Genomic DNA, 16,609 nt, shown 5'->3' on the forward strand with positions numbered 1-16,609 from the left:
TTAACATAAGCGCAAATTATTTCATACTTACTCATGGGCATAGGGAGCAGAGAACAGCACTGTTATTATAGAAAAAGTTCAATATTCTGCTTAATTATAAGATAAATACATTTCGCTTAATCATACACACACAAGCTCAAATTCCCCCCCACCCCGTGCCAAAACATCTCCTATGATCTTTAGTAAAGAAGAATTCAAACACAAATGAGAGTGGGTATGAAGTTGATGACAAAGCAAAACCGTGAGATGATGCAGCCAGCCAGGGAAGATGTAAATGTATTTCACAGGAAGTATGATGTCATTCATGTTTCTGCCCAAAGGAGGAGACATTTTCAGATCAACTCTAACCAGGAAGTTACTCTTTGTGCCAAAAGAACATGCTTTATACGTGGCTGGGTGAACATACAGTGTTCAGACTCCAGAGAACTAGAGCAGAGGGGCCTTACCGTTCTGAGAGATGAGTACCATTTCTGTGATGATAAGTACTTCCTGGTAAAGGATTTTATCAGATGGCTCTGAAAGAGGAAAAGGACACCCAAAGCATATTATTAACAATGGACTTTGAGTGGATACGAAAGCTGAGCCTTGCCATTTTGTGGAAATAGTAACCAAAGTCTGACAGAAGAGCATAACCATCCCAGTACATGATGTGTAGAGCATTACTGTTATTACAGAAGGGGATGCAATAAGGAATAGACGGAAAGAGGACTCATGGCCCCAGTTCCTCACCCTTCCCTTTACCATCACTCTTTACCATGTGAACGGCATTTCCTCCCCACCACCAAAAAAAAAAAAAAAAGAGGCAGAATTCCTCATTTTGGGTTTGATCCTGGGGTATACTTTCACCAATGGAATGTAAATGGGAGTGATATGACCAAAGGCTTCTAAAGAGGTTTGAGTGACTGGGCGTTCTTCTGCCATTGCTGGAGAACTCAGCAAAAGAAGAACTTGCCCAGGCTGGAGGATGAGAGATAATGTGGGCCTATATCCTCTAACAGCAGCTGCAATCAGCCAAACTCCTGCCTACTCTTAGACCGGGGAGAATGAACTCTTATTTTGTGTGTCACCAAGAATTCTGAGGTTATTTGTTCCTAGGTAATACCTAACTGATAGAAAGAGAGTAATTCTCTTCAAGTGTATGAAGACATTTTCTTTCTTTACCTGGAAAGAGAAACTACTAGAAGAGATTCAGGTTAAAAATAGTATTGTTAGCACCTTTTTTAAAAAAAAGAGTTTCATGAATGGGAAAGATAAATGCTGAAGCCTCGATTAGCCTCTAGAAGAAACAAACCAAGTGATCTTTGCTCCTTCATACTTATTTGATCCCAGGCATAAAATCACAGATAAGCCAATAGAAAATAGAAATTTCACCTGATTAAAAACAGGCTTGGGCTTCCCTGGTGGCGCAGTGGTTGAGAATCTGCCTGGACGCAGGTTCGTACCCCGGTCCGGGAGGATCCCACATGCCGCGGAGCGGCTGGGCCCGTGAGCCATGGCCACTGAGCCTGCGCGTGCGGAGGCTGTGCTCCGCAACGGGAGAGGCCACAACACTGAGAGGCCCGCGTACCGCAAAAAAAAAACAAAAAAAAAAACCCAAAAAAAACAGGCTCTATGGCAGTTTCTTGAAATAGATAAGAAATCTTTCTTTTATGCTGACCTACTCTACATGATATAGAGGGTCAATCTATTACTTTTGTTAAGACATATGGTTTGTCTTGGTCCTCATTAACTTGAATCTAGTTTATCAGAACAAATGCTCTCTTGAGAATTTAAATAACAGAGAAACATCTCAAAACTAAAAACAAGAGAAAAATCGTTTAGTTAAACTAAACTTTGAGTTAAATTAGAAGTTTTTATTTTATTAAATTACAAGTTGATGACAACCAAGAAATTTCAAGAGAAACTTTATTTTCTTTTTTTAATTTTTAATGGAGTATAGTTGATTTACAATGTTGCATTAGTTTCAGGTGCACAGCAAAGTGAATCCGTTATACATATACATATATCCACTCTTTTTTAGGTAGGTCATTACAGAGTATTGAGTAGAGTTCCCTGTGCTATACAGTAGGTTCTTATTAGTTATTTATTTTATATATAGTAGTGTGTATATGTCAATACCAATCTTCCAATTTATCCTCCCCCCACCCCTTATTTAAGTTTTTTTTTTTTTTGGCCGGGCTGCGTGGCATGCAGGATCTTAGTTCCCGGACCAGGGATCAAACCTGCGCCCCCTGCAGCGGAAGCGCAGAGTCTTAACCACTGGACCACCAAGGAAGTCCCAAGGGAAACTTTAGATGAATTTGCTTATGTGCAAATATCGAGTATAGTTGTTAAAAGTTCTTACTCTAGGGTCACACACATATAGTTACAGATCTCAGCTCTGACACTTAATACCTATGTGACCTTTGGTAGGAAGTTAGTTTCTGAGCCTGGATGCCTATGGAGTAAGAAACTTATGCACAGAGTAAGTGTGCCCCTGCCACCATCATCATCAAAACCATCATCAATATCAAAATCATCATCATCATCAAAATCATCATCATCATCATTATCATAAAGAGTTTGGGGGAAGAAGGAATATGATCCAAGCTGTGCCTTGAGATGAATTTGGCAGGAATGCACAGAATGAATTGGAGAGGTCAAGCAAACTGGAAACACTAATGGTTTTATTTAGAATGTCTCTAACCTTTCCATCACCCTCTTGCAATATCCCATACACCCGCACACACCAGAGTTAGAGCAGAAAACCTAATACTAAAAGACAAATAAGGTAAGGCTGGCATTGCTGCCTGAAGCGAGTTATAGGCAAGGATCCAGACAGAAGTATTTCCTATCCCCACTTTGCTCAGGAGCTCAGGACTAAATAACGGACAGACAGACTCCAGGCTTATGCCTAGAGATCTCGCCCTCAGCACTCTCATGCATGCTCCTCCACGGTCTCTGCTGCCTACACTGCTGGCCATCTGTTACAATGGCATCGTGCCAGCTTACAGGATAGCTTGCTGGCTTTGCAGAAGCCCGGAGGCCAAGAAATGGTTTCGACAAGAAGCCCTTATGAAACTCACAAGCGTGCCTGGAGAGAATTCCTGATTGCCTCTCCTTCTCCCCACACAGCACTGCTGATGGTGATTTTTGCTTCGCGACATTTTATCTCACCTGTTGATTAAACTAGTTGGGTCTCCCATCCAGTCTCTCCATCTAAAAACATGAACCATGTGTAGGTACCTGTGGCTGCCAAACAGACAGGTGGTGTTATTGCCTGCTTCCTGGCAGGGCTAATGGGAAGCAGCAGGGTTTCCATCAATACTCTCCTAGTGCCTCCTCTAATTCCCCAGGATTCTCTTCTATTCCCCAAGATACCTCCCTCTTTTTCCCAGTCCTTACACTATCTGTGAGATTTAGCAAATATTGCTTTGTTTTGCTTGTGTTCCACCTGTGTTCACATCAATTTAAATGGAAAGTATTAAAATATGTACATTTAAGTTATTCTCATAAGACACAAAGAAAGATATTTAAATACATCTGGTGTTTTAAACTAATGCTTATGCGTGACTATAACGTTTTATCATTACATTAAAGAACATATATCCTTTGGCAACCAGAAGAGTAAGTGTCACAATTTTAAGTTAATAAAATAAAAACCTTCAACCTAATGACCAAGAGCATTTTCAGTTTACATTCCGTTAGGTATTAGCGGGTTTTTTTAAAAAATAGAGAATGCATTCAAATATCTAGAGCATGTGGTAATAAGTACAACAAAAACACGTTAGTCCTTAACAGTAGGTATTTGCACCTGTTAGGGAGAAAGTGCAGAGGTAAGTCACCTGATGATGATGAAAAGGATGTTGATTTCCTAGGCTTGATTTCCACTCATTCATTCATTCAATAACTCTGGGTCAGGCATTGGGCTTAAGGTTAATACGCAGAAAGCAGGTCATCCAGAATACCTCAGGTCAAGAATTTCACCATCTAGGTCATATGTGTATATGTGACCAGACAAACATAAAATAAAACAGAAATTCAGTGATGGGGACACACACAGGTATTACGAGAGTACTTACTCCAGCCTGGAAAGAAGTAGGGAAAGCTTCCTGGAAGAGCCCCAAAGCACGTTTCATTAAAAGTTTGAGTTCATAAAGCATAAGAAGAATTAGATCATCACTTGTCATTATTTAACAGGTTGGATGATTCTACACATCTATTCATTACTCAAATCTGGCAAAAATTTCTGGGTTAGATTAAAAAGAATCTACGAAATGGGACTAATTCTTGTTCTCTGTCACCAGAGTGGATATAAGTGGATATAAGAATCCACCAGAGTGGATATAAGAATCCACAGAGATAAAGTATACAGCATTGTATAAATGAAAATTATTATCATTTATCTCTGGTATTCTTTTTCATCTACGGAAGGATCAAAAAAAACCCAAGAAAAATAAGAAAAAACTACAAGAAATATAATTAGTCTTTGCTCATTCATTTCAGAGATGAAGTTTTCTAGATGATCATGGAATCTTAGCACCAACAAAGGCTCTATGGGGGTCTGTTTGTCCACCTCTCTGGCTTCTGAGGGAGGACAGAAGCCCCAAATGGTGAGCAACCTTGCCCATTCCTTCCAGCACTACTAAGACTGTCTTCCTTTCTAGAAACGTCCTCCTCGTTAGGATGCCTCCTTGGTTACATTATGGGTGGGATATAGGATATGGGGAAAGCTGCAGATGCTGACAACTGCACTGAGTCCTCAAGAAACGAGCAAACAAAACAGACTAAATTTCTAATTCTTCTTTATAGATCATTACCATTGATATGTTTTCTTCCAAATAACTCAAGGTGCCTCGTGACACTCAGTTTATAGTAAAAGAAGGAGCTGTTTTGAAAATGTGCCTCGTCCCTGTCTGAGCAAAAGCAACTCGAAGGCTTAGAGTGAGTGACAGAAAAGAAATGGACAAAATGGGAAAAAGTGGCAATACTGGATAATACATTACCACTGGCCAGAAGAACAGAACCTGAATTCCAGACCCAACCTTGTCCCTGCTTTACTCTGAGAATATCCACCAGGCATATGGTGGCAAATGAAGACCTTCATTTCTTCATCTAGTACATAAGGGAGTCGACCAAGCAATTCCCTGGCTTCCTTCCAGCTCTCAGCCAATCGAAATCTTGAACCAAGAAACTCCCCCCATAAGCTCCATCCACAGTACTAATGGTTTCTTCCACTATGCTCCTGGCACCGTGGAGACTTACTAATGTATATGAGAAGCCCATAACAGACTATAAACTTCTACGGGTCAAATGACAACTTTGTAGTTTCCCTTATTTATAACCTTTTAGGTAACTCCTCATAGATAAAGGATCTTATTTAAACGTGGTCAAGAGGTAAAATGATTAACTTTCCTAATATTTCCGGTGTTTGATTCTTTCTGTTACTGCCCAGTATTATTTGTATTGATATTTCAGAAGCAAAATAATGAAACATGATTTTTTCTTTCATTTTTTTTTAGAGTGTCCAAGAAGAGTTAAATTCTAGGATTTTATTTGAGTCAACATTATAAGATTAGCTATCTCCCAGAAGGTGGGAGGGCAGTAGAGGAGGTGATATTTCAACATCTAAATATTTGAAATGAAAAACGTGTGTATATATTCACGTATACGTATATATCATCCCCAAGTATGTATGTATATTCTCCCCTGATATACAATCTCAGTAAAATATCAGAGAGGAAAAATGTCAGACATACATAGCATAGCAATCAAGGGCTAATGAAGATCCAGGTATTAAATCAATTAAGAAGTATCAAAAGCTACCTAATCATCAAGGAACAAAATTGGCACCACAATATGTAGTGAGTATGGGAAAGCCTAATTTACTAAACATACCCTGCAGTCACATAATTGCATGTAATTTTACCAGCATAATTAACTAATTTAATTACCACTTCTCAAGTGCATCAATTATTGACATTACAGAGTTTTCAGACAGCAGAATTACTGTGTGGTACATCCAGAGAATGCAAAATGCTTTGTATGCCGATTTTCCCAGTCACAGTCAACTACTGAAGAAGAATGTGGAGTTGGACGGACAAAATTTCTGTTGCGCAAGGCTCCGTTGGGCAGGTTGAAAGAGGGAGCTCCCCCAAACGTGTCTGGCACGAGGCGGAGAAGGGGAGGAAGCCCCAAGGCTACGCTCCTCAAGGCAGTTCTTTGCCAGGGTGCAGAAAAAATGCACAGAACCCAGGCAGGGAAAGGCTATAATTTTTTTAAAAAGATGATGCAACCGCAATTCAAAATGCCTAAGAAGACTACTGGCAAGAAGGAGGGGAAATAAAGGAAACAGAAGTTGAACATTTCATTGAAGAATCGAAGCCAGCCTTTGAGAATAAGGTTTTTCTTTCATATATAGTGATAAAAGAGGCTACTATTGATTACATTTATATGATATCCCAGGACATCTGGGAAGCCCCCTACATCTGTTATCTCATTTCTCCAAATGGTCCTGTGAGGCAGATATTACAGATAACATATATGTGTTTGTTACCCTACTTGTCAAATCAGTAAGATGTTGTATTTCACTCTCAGATGGGTCATAGCTTTACAGCTGTTTAGAAGAAACAGGCGTCATCAGTTGAGCCTGTGCTCATGTCATGAACTTTGTGAACAGAGATGGCTGGAACTCCAGGAGCTCTGGAAGAATTGTGTGTTTCTTTTACATTGCTCTTCTGCAGCTGACCTTTGCACAGCTGCTTCATACTATCCAGAGGTGGCTGAACTGTGAAATAGTGCTCACATTAGCGGAGTATTTTAATGAGACCATTTAATGTGGAGTAAGGGATGTGAGACTAGCATGCCTTTCTTACCTTTTGAGTCCTTGGATAGGTACATTGTCTTTGGATTAAAAAGGAGGTAACTCCTTTATTGGCTCTGGAAATAAGAAAGGAAGCCTTTACTACTTCTATCTTTAGGAGTTGATTTATTGCTTCCCTTGTAAGTGACTTAGTCAAGCAATTCAAAAATTAACTCAAAGAAAAGGAAAATATGTTTTCACTCACATGGTTGAAAATCAGATTACAGTCTAAAGATCTGAACGTTCTATTGGGGAAAAACTTTCAGAGCCTGGGAATAACTGGTTGCAAATTTACTGGGCCAGCTTTTACAGAGAGTCAGTTTCTGAGAATCATGTTTATTTACTTTATGTAATAAACTTTTTGGAACTGAGAGCTGGAGACCTAGAATTATTACCTCATCCTTGGTGTGTATCACTAAGCAGGGCAAAGTTGTCACGAGCATGAAGTTTCCTTTGGAGCTTTCACCAGCCCCTGTATACAGTGTTTTTAATAATATATAATGCTTTTTCCTCCCGCCACCATCTTTCAAAGTCACACAGCTCCTTTCTGTCTTCTTCTACCCTCTATCTTAAGGTGGCTTAAATTTAAGTCAATGTATTACCTCTATACATTGCATTACCTCTAATAGGGGTATTTAATGTAAGCTTCCTCTATGATTTTCTATGCAAAGTTTTAGATCTTTTAAAACTATTAAAACTTTGTAATATGAATTCTAATGTTAATAATCAAGTGAGAAATGGTACTGGGGGCTTAGGGAGATGGGTGGGTAAAGAGTCTGTCCTGTGCTCCTAAAACCACAAAAGATTAGTAGCACTTCTTCCTCCATGAAAGGTTGTTTCCGGGATCCAGACACACTCCTGTGACTCAAGCCCACTGAATTTTTCAGTTCTAATCTAATTCTCTCTGAAATGTATTAATACAACCCACAGAAGAGTCAATAAAATATGTTCTGCATGAGAAAAGCCTTTCCATTTCAGGAATGCCTGTTATGAGAAGTTTATTAACTTAAGTCTATGTGTCTGTCTAGAGGAAGTCTGTATTAATTAGGCTTTAAATTAACCCCAGTCCTCAATTCACCCAAGCTAAAGATATTGACTCTTCACTTCCTGTTACTATTACCCACACGTATTGTGCTTTTGGTAACGTGGATCCATGTGGGCAAGGGCTCAGGAAGACCAGTTAAAAAGGAAGAAAGAGGTCACTCTAGTTAGCTGGTGCTAAAATAATGCAGTTAGACCAAAAACACCCCTTACCATCATTAAGAAAAAGATATAGAAATAAAGACCCCATGGAAAGATGCAAGAGCTCCCGCAGAGAGAGCAAATACGTGTAAGGCATAGTCCTTCCAATGGCACTCGTAATCTCGCCAGGCATTCAGAGCAGTCCATAAAGAATAGTACAAGAATGAATCAATATGCTAGAAGAGCCAGAAGGAGAGAACTGTTAAGACGCGTATTCAAGGAAGTCTTCATGGGAGACATAAAATTTAAATAAATCTCAAAGGAAAGTTAGGATTTAACACAGAGGGTTAAGAGAAGAGTGTAGAACGAGCATAGGAAACACCACGATCAAAAGCACAGAGGTGGGAAGTTTGTGAGGAGACAGGCGGTATCCAGGTGGCCAGAAGCACAGTGGCCACGTACAAAATCAGGAAGTGGCAGTGGGAGGAGGGGAAAGAAGATATGTGAGTGAGGTCCCAAAGCTCTAGTAAAGTCCCAGCTTTACTACTGAGTAGTCGCAAGACCCAGAAAAGCTACTTCACCTTTCCAGATGTAAAATGAACAGGTTTAGTTGAACAATCTCTGTGCTCCTTCCCAAGTCTATACAAATCCTATGAGTTGAAATTGAAGTTTGCCATTTTACATGCTTATAACTATTTCTTTGTTTTTCATCTTTGGCACACCTTCCTGGTCTTCTCCATAGCTACTACAATCTCTCATTGTAGTTTAGTTCCCATGCAGGATCAATTCATTTTATAGCAATCAAACTTATAATACCGCTTTCAACCACATTTTGGGGATGGGATTAGAGGACTCCCTACAGAGGATCCCCAAATAGCAGTCAGCTGAGTCAGGGAAGCCTGCAGATTGTTTCGGCCATCTAGGTCCTTTCCTTTCTGCCAATGCTTTTCAAGCAAGTGATCTGCCCACCTGGTCACCATATCTTCACAATCATAGTTTCATTCCTTATACTCGGAAGTGGCTTCTGCCACCATGCAATTTAAAAGAACCTTATTTTACAAGATTATTGGCAATCTTCTATGTGAATTCTCTGCAGCACTGTTGATGTATGGCTATGGGAAGGGACCTTCATAGCTAAGAGTCAGATATATGCTTCTGTTGGTCAGGACAGATTGCTGAGAATGGTGAATTCCCAGAACTGATTAATATTATTGATCAAGCTCAGCACCCTCCAGGACCACAGAGAGATTTTTTTTTTTCTCCTGACACCAAATATGTGGTGTCTTTGCAAAACACCCATCAATTCTCCGATTCTCTGACACCAACTGGGTGTACAACATTCAACTCAATTTTGGCACTAAATACCTGGAGTTATTATCAGACCCCAAAGGTTAAGGGCTCAGTCCTACAAGACTACTCTCACTTCCGACACCAGCCTCAAGGGGTTACCCAGGCTACCCACACTTCTTGACTGGCTACAAATTCAAGGATTCCCACCATCACCCTCTCAGGTTCGATAATTCACTTGAATTACTCATAGAATTCAGGAAAGTGCTTTATAATGAATACTGGTTCATTATAAAGGATGCAACTCAGGAACGGTCAAAACGAAGAAATGCACCTGGCAAGGTATGAGGCGGGGATGGACAATGCGTGGCTTTCATGCCCTCTCCAGACACTCCATCCTCCTAGCAATCTGATGAGTTCACCAGCCCAAGAGCTCTCCAAACTCTTGTTTAGAAGTTTTCGTGGAGCTTTCATTATGTAGGCTTAATTGATTAAATTGTTGGCCTTTGATGACTGACTTCAATCTTCAGCTCCCTCTCCTTCCAGAGATGGGGGTTAGGAGAAAGCACTGAAATATCCAACCTTCTAATCATGCCTTGGTTCTGGTGACCAGTCCCCATGCAGAAGGTATCTAGGAGTCCCTGCCAGCAGTCATCTCATTAGCATAGGAAAAGCACTGTTGTCACTCAGGAGATCTGCAGTGTTTTAGGAGCTCTGTGCCAGGAACCAGGACAAAGATCAAATATTTATTTTTTTATTATACCACAGCCACCTTATCTAATATTATCAGGGCATGTCATGATTCTACCTCCTGGCTCTTAAATAAGCATTTCTCTCTCTTGGCCCAGAAAGAAAATCCAGGATGACCTGGGAGAAATATTTCTTATGGTGATTCCTCTGTCCAGGACCGTATTCATTAGCTACTTGAAGTGTACAGAGACATAACATAGGCTAAAGTTGGCACCTCTGGAATATTGAGGATCGATCAGAAAGAGGATAATTATTCATCAAGAACTCACGGTTGTTTGGACAACATTCAGTCCTCAGCCCTCTCTGCTCATTTCACTCTCTGTATTTCCTTCAGATATCATCTCACAGCAAGGTTTCCACTGTGGAAATGGTGATCTGTATGAAAAATAACTCTCCAAGCCACATCTCTAACCCTCTGTCCTGAACCCAGGCCTTCAACATCAACTGACAACTGTGTGTTACCTACTGAATATTACAATATCATTTCCTTCTCAACACCCCAAACTACGCCTATCATCTCCCCCTGAAATAAAATTCCTCCCAATTGCTCTGTACTTCTTTTTTGTGGTAGGACTACTACGCACTCTCGAATTCTCAAGGTCAAAATCTGAACACAAACTTTAACCTTTCCTTTTCCCCAAATCTCACATCCAAGCAATTATCACTCTTGTCAATTATTTTTCAGTAGGCATTCTTAGAGAAAAAGACAAATACTGTACGATCTCACTTATATGTGGAATCTAAAAACAAAGCAAAATGAAACAGCTAGCTCATAGATACAGAGAACAGATTGGTGGTTGCCAGAGGTGGGAGTTGGGGATGGGGTGGGGAAAGATGGTCAAAAGTTACTAAATTCCAGCTATAAAATAAATAAGTCATGGAAATGTAATGTATATTATGGCAAGTATAGTTAATAATGCTGTAATGCATGTTGAAAGTTGCTAACAGAGTAGATCTTATAAGTTCTTATCATAAGAAAAAATAATTTGTAACTAGGTATGGTAATGGAGGTTAACTAGACTTATTGTGATGATCATTTCATAATATATACAAATATCGAATCATTATGTTTTACACTTGAAACTGATATAATGTTATGTCAAGTATACCTCAATTTAAAAATAAATAAATAAAACTGAAAGGCAAGAAAACAAAAAAAACAAGAAGCATATATCATAATAAATATATTAATAAACTATAATTACTTTCTTAATAAACAGCATTATAGTACATGCCCAAAAAAAGAAAAAAACAACACCATTCTTATATTTGTTCCTTTTTTCCCACTTCTGTGTCAACCTCTAGCCCTGAAGGTCAATTCAGTGTTGGAATAAACTGAGTTGTCACCTTGTGATGGGATAGTGGCTGATCTGTTGCCAACAATTTCTCTGTCTTGAGCTCACTATGCCTACCATCACAGGATTAATTTCATTAATATAGTGCTCTCTTTACTAAGATTCCTCCCTTCAGAATGTAATAGTACCCATTCCCAAATTTCTTAACCTACTCTTCAAGAGTTTGCATAGCCTTACCCTTAACGAACTCTTTAGATACTTTTTCTACTTCTCTTATACATGAAACCCTCGCTCCAATTAGATTGCTCTACTCTGATATACTTGAAATCAGAAGTTCAAGTCCAGCCTCAGCCACCTTATTGCTGCGAGACTTTGAAAACTCATTTCCCTCTCTGAAAGTATGTTCATCAAAAAATGGGGTAATAAATACCATCATCTTAAGGTTGTATTGATTATGTAATTAAACATCAAATACAAGAAGAGTTTCATCTGCTCCCCGCAACGAAAAATCTCTCATGCCGCAACAAAGATCCCGCATGCCGCAGCTAAGACCTGATACAGCCAAATAAATAAATAAGTAAATAGATACATAAACAAATTTTGTTTAAAAGTTTAAAAAAATAAAGCTCTAAAAAAAGAGTTTCATAAACCCTTCCATACCATACAAATTAATTATCTTTATTAGTTATTATTGAATCAGGAAATAGGAACTGTGCCTCACTCATTGCTTTGTATCTAGCACTTGGCATAGTGCCTAATGCATAGGCCCTCAATAAATATTAGCTGAGTAAATGGATAAATGAATAATATTATAATTGTCTTTGCTATATCCTGAAGACTCACGAAGAACTTTAACACCATAACTTCCTTCCTCAGAATCTTATGTATTTATGGTCTGTAAAATGTTAGCTGTACTCTTATATGAGTTTGATTTGTCTTCCCAGCTAGATCATAGTTGAATTGAAGGTTGGGATTTCATTATATCTCTTTGTATTCCTTGCAGAGTACCTATCATCTTAACAATAACTTTAAATCTCTTAGCAATACACAAACATTGTCAGTTTCCCTAATGCGATTCTTTAAATTATCACGGAGGAGTGTGTGTGTATGTGTGTAGTTGTATGTACCAAATCTAAGTACGCCAGAGAGCTCAAGTCACTTCTCAATTAATTGGACTCTGAAACCAAACATCTCACCCTTATTAGCAAGTATTTCCACATGCAGTGTCTCTCTCTGCTACTAATTTGAGGAAAATGCCTTCCACTAACAAACCTTCATTCTCCCCATCAAAATGATGTCTAGGATGACATCCTTAGACAAATATGCTCCTCATTAGAATTTCCGACTTGCTATGTTTCCTTTAGTTTATTTTTATTCCTAAACATCTGAAATATTTAGTTGTACAGAAACATGAGCAGCTCTTATGCATAGATCATAGATTCATTTATTTATTTGTTTGTTTAAAACTAAAACCATTTGGAAGAGATAAGTGACAGAACATCCAAATAGCCATTCTTTGCAGTTTTAGGGTAATGAGAAGAAGAAAAAAGCTCTCTGGGCTTAGAGAATAAGGTTAACAACAATCAATCTTCCATCTCACAAATTGAAAATTTCATCCATACAACTGACTTCCTCACTTTAGCTTTTTACCATCACGATGACAGATCTTGCAGCAGAATCAGAACAATTTACAACATCTTGTGTCATTGTAGCAGCTTTTCATTCTGTTGGGGTTGAGACTGGGAGAAGCCTGAGAGTTAACTTTAATAAGACTAATCAGCCCGTCTTGACAATAGAGGGGAAGGAACAGGGACAGGTAGATGACTGTATGTTTTGACATCAAGGCCGTTAACATGCAAATCATATGCAAAATCACATGCTAACAAGTTTGAGCCTTTGTTTGTGGTTGGACACTTTTTTTCCCCCAAATGGACAATAGCCCTGATTCAATTTTATACAGGAAGGCACTTCGCAAGTCACTTGCTGTGCAGGAGAAAAATATAAAATGCTCTTTGAGCACTTGTTCTGACCTCTTTGGAAGAGCAGGATTCCTTTAAATCTGACTTTATTGCCTGCTCACAGTAAGGAAGCACAGAAGCATGGCAAGGAACAGAAGCCCACGTAATGCCTGTGCTCACTGCACACAGTAAATAACACACAGTGAGAACACAGGGCAGCCAACGCAGACAGCGTCCTTCACATCACCCAGAGGCCACTGCAGAGCCCCCAGGGACAAGAAGCATTAATTATGGACTAATGATGCCATTTGCATGCACATTTTTAAAAACAGTAGTGAACATAACCCTAATAATTGAGGATGAGTGAGATGAGGCTGCATTAAAATGCTCTACTGAGTCTCTTATCTCATTTTAAAGAAAGACCTCTATCACCTTGGTGCTCATCAGAACACATTAACGTTGGGTAACCATGAGACAGGGAATGTTATGCTGGTTCTGTACAGATACAATTGCTTCATCAACCAGTTTTTGAAGTGTTTCCTCTATATATAATCTCTTATGATCATCAACTCAAGATTCTGGTGATGGGTAACAATAAAATATAATAACTTTTGATGTGAGTGAGAAGACAAAATAAAATGTAAGAAATTTTGATGCAGGTGGAAAGATAAGGGTTACATAAATCATAAATCGGGCATCATTTTGTATGTATATTAGGATTATGTTCTGGAACAATCAAGTACCATTTGGTGTGATCCAGACAATTATCAAATTGGAGGACAAGAGGGGAAAAATCAGTTCAGGAAAGTGGCTCAAAGCCAGGGAGGGTCTTGGTATTGTTATAGGCTCAAGAGTAAACTTTGTGCCCTCAGAGGAGGGCACCAGCCAAAGCAGGAGCTGAAGCTTTGCAGCTTAGGAAGGCCAGAGACCACGGAAGCCTGAGCTGAACTTGGTTTCCATAGGATTTCTCTGTCCACTGACGAAAGAGCTGCTGGTCAGCTAGGTCTTTTGTGCCGAGCTCTCTGTGTTCCGAATTGAGAAGAGTCAGGCAGATGGGCAGCTTGAGGTCCCTTTAAAGTTTCTCCTTTTCAGAAATTTATTTTATAAAACACATTATATGCACCCTTTTAATTTCATTTGATTCACACTCCTATGTTGTACAGAACCATTTGAAACAAACAGAAGTGTTGATTCTAAGCCCATTTGGGCAGCATCTCTCACTCTGACTTTCTACTTCCCACAATTCCTTTATAATAATACTATTTTTTTGAAATAGTTCTCTCACAAAATAAAATTAAACCTCACTTAGCCAAAAGAAAAATTGATACCCCCTCGTTTTCCTCATAACAAATATCAATATTTTAATGTCCTCCCAATATTAATAAAACTAGAAACTGAATGATGGCATCTTAAATATTTACAACCTCCAATTTCAATAAGGCATCTTAATAAAAGTTACGGCATCAGGAATGAAGATCTGTGACGTGCTAGAGTTTTTAGAGGAGGTGCTAGGCTGATGTTTCAGGATCACCTGGACTGTCCATGATGTGGTTAGAAGGGGGCTCAGGAAATCAAAATAAAAGGCCCTTATAAATAAGCTATAAGAAAGTAAGTTAATGGAGGGACTTCCCTGGTGGTCCCGTGGTTAAGACTCCGTGCTCTCAATGCAGGAGGCCCGGGTTCAATCCCTAGTCAGGGAATTAGATCCTGTACGCCACAACTAAAAGATCCCGCATGTCACAGCGAAGATCCCACGTACTACAACTAAGACCCAGCGCAGCCAAATAAACTTAAAAAATTTTAAAAAGAAAGAAAGAAAGAAAGTTAATGGAATATTTACAACTGAAAAAAGCCATCGTGATCATCTATCCCTCTATCATTATTCTGAAGACGAAAAACCTGGGATCCAGAGGTTACTACTTGCCAAGAATTACAAATCGTATTAGTGACAGACCTAGAACCAGAATAGAGGTCACCTGACATGCATTCCAGAGTTTGGGTTTGTTTCTCTTCCTCCATGTGAGATGGGGTATAATAAATGTTGTCACAGGACAATGGAGTTGGGAAAGGTTGTGTCCCTTCAGTGTTTCACAGCACATGATGTGGGCAATTCTTACATATTTTGCTGGGTATGTTTCTCTGCCTGTAGGAAATAGGTGTTAGGACCTCAAGAGGAGGCACTTTGGTGCTTATTATTATTAGTTATATGAATAGTCACATTTTATATTGCTGTAGATTTATGCCTTTTCCAAAGTACTTTCATGAACTTCATTCATTCACTCTACTATTTCATAAATACTGTGCACTTTGCTAAGCCTACATTATTTTATTAATTTTCATATCAAGCCCATATTGCAGGTATTATTAGTCCATTTTATAGGCAAAAACAGGCCAACAGAGGTAGCATAACCTGCCCCAGGTTACTATTACTGGTCAACCACAGAACCAGGTATCAAACCCCAATCTCTCTGACCCCAAAGCCCAAGTTCTCAACCACATTACTAGGTAACCTCCACGATGACATGCATGTGCATGTGCGTCCACCTGGATTAGGTTATCTAATTATCACAAAAGTACCAGAAGGTCTATACTATGTAACCGTATTACAGATCACTTATTCATTCATCCAATAAATATATGTGAGTGCCTACTGTTGCCTACAGCAATCTTCTACTCAAGGAGGTAGAAGGATGAACAAGATGCATAACATTCCTGTCCTCATTGAGCTTACTTTCTGGGGAAAACAGGCTATAAGCAAGCAAGTGTATAAACGTATAACACAATTTCAGGTAAATGCCAAGAAGAAACTAAATAGAACAAGGGGATAGAATGGCACTGGGAGGGGAGAGGGGCACATTTTAAATATGGAGGTCAAGGAAGGCCATTCTCAGCGGGTGATCTCAAAGCAGAAACTTCTATCAGGAGAAAGAGTGAGCTATATCAAGCTCTGATGAAATGAATCCTTAGAAGATGATGGTGAAACCCAGCCACAGAAAAATAAAGTCACCTAGTCTAAGGTCGTATAGCTGGGAGTCAAGTCCAGGCCTCTCAGTCCTGCCCTTTTTCTACTGCAACCTTAACGTTTCTGCAGGTCAACCTTAAACCAACCAGTCATGGCATTTCCATTTCCTCTTATTCTCTACAAGTGCTTTTAAAAACAATTTTCATACAGAGACAAATAAAGGGAATATATGTTTTCCCTTTTGCCAGCTAGTTAACCAGAAAGAATTTGCTAAAAACCTCCTACAGAGCAGTTCTCAGAGGATATCAGATATAAGAATTCTCCACTGTTATTA

At 39.2% G+C, this 16,609-nt stretch overlaps 1 long non-coding RNA gene across 1 annotated transcript in view; it reads right to left on the reverse strand.

Annotated features, from left to right (window-relative positions):
- Positions 1-463: 463 nt before the first annotated feature.
- LOC137232971 (uncharacterized) overlaps positions 464-16,609 on the reverse strand; it is a 171,894-nt gene continuing 155,748 nt past the window's right edge. Inside the window, exon 4 of the long non-coding RNA XR_010947256.1 lies at positions 464-515. This is a non-coding gene — a long non-coding RNA (uncharacterized lncRNA). The remainder of the gene's footprint in view (positions 516-16,609) is intronic.

The sequence above is a fragment of the Pseudorca crassidens genome, chromosome 10, assembly GCF_039906515.1.
Source record: "Pseudorca crassidens isolate mPseCra1 chromosome 10, mPseCra1.hap1, whole genome shotgun sequence".
Classification (NCBI taxonomy): Eukaryota; Metazoa; Chordata; class Mammalia; order Artiodactyla; family Delphinidae; genus Pseudorca; species Pseudorca crassidens.